This window comes from Sinocyclocheilus grahami, unplaced genomic scaffold (assembly GCF_001515645.1).
Source record: "Sinocyclocheilus grahami isolate Dianchi unplaced genomic scaffold, SAMN03320097.WGS_v1.1 scaffold5812.1, whole genome shotgun sequence".
In the NCBI taxonomy this organism is placed as follows: Eukaryota; Metazoa; Chordata; class Actinopteri; order Cypriniformes; family Cyprinidae; genus Sinocyclocheilus; species Sinocyclocheilus grahami.
In genome coordinates, this window is record NW_015510398.1 from 1 (window position 1) to 799 (window position 799).

A 799-nucleotide genomic window follows, 5' to 3' on the forward strand; every position below is an offset into this window, starting at 1 on the left:
AGGAAATCAGGGTGGAATTGTTTGGACACGGGAGCGCGCAACAAGCGTTTCACCGAACTAGCTGTTGTGTGCTATGCAAGATTGTAGCGGCGCGCCACCCTCTGGTTAGAGGCGGGACTACCTAAACCATTAGATTTGAGGCGAGCACGCGATGGGGTCATTCAGAGGGTAATGACTCTACGGTAGAAAAATTGTATCTGCTGAAACAATGCGCCGTGACCTGCACACAAAACACGCGCGCTAGGATGTCTAATGGATTTAGTAGATTCAAAAACACACGCAACTATAGTTTTGAAATGATCGTCAGCAAGAACACAACATCAATAATAATAAAAAAAGATCTGATTCTCGAGTAGGCTATTGAATGCCCACTTAAAATACGCCTCACAATTCCTCATAATTTCATAATTCCATATTTGGTATAAAAACAGGAAATTTGTTTTAGTTAATTATGATTTAGTTCGATCAATTCTAAATATTTATGTTTTCAAAAAGAAACAATTCAGGAGACGTATACAACACAAAATACTTGGCCTATCTTTTCGAACACATTGGACTTAAGTTCATTTAGTTGTCAATTAGGCTACTGTTTTTAAGAGCATAAAAGAAAAATGTCTCTGAATACTAAAACAACAAAAAAGGTTATATATTTCACTCAGTTCACTGTGTTTTGCCCGTTTCCTTGAACTGAGGTACAAGCAGGAAAAAAACATCAGCATCTTATGATTATGAAAAGAGCTAAGCGGTGACAAAGTAGCAGCTGGTCCTTGGTCAAACACATTTGAATGGAAACGCTTTT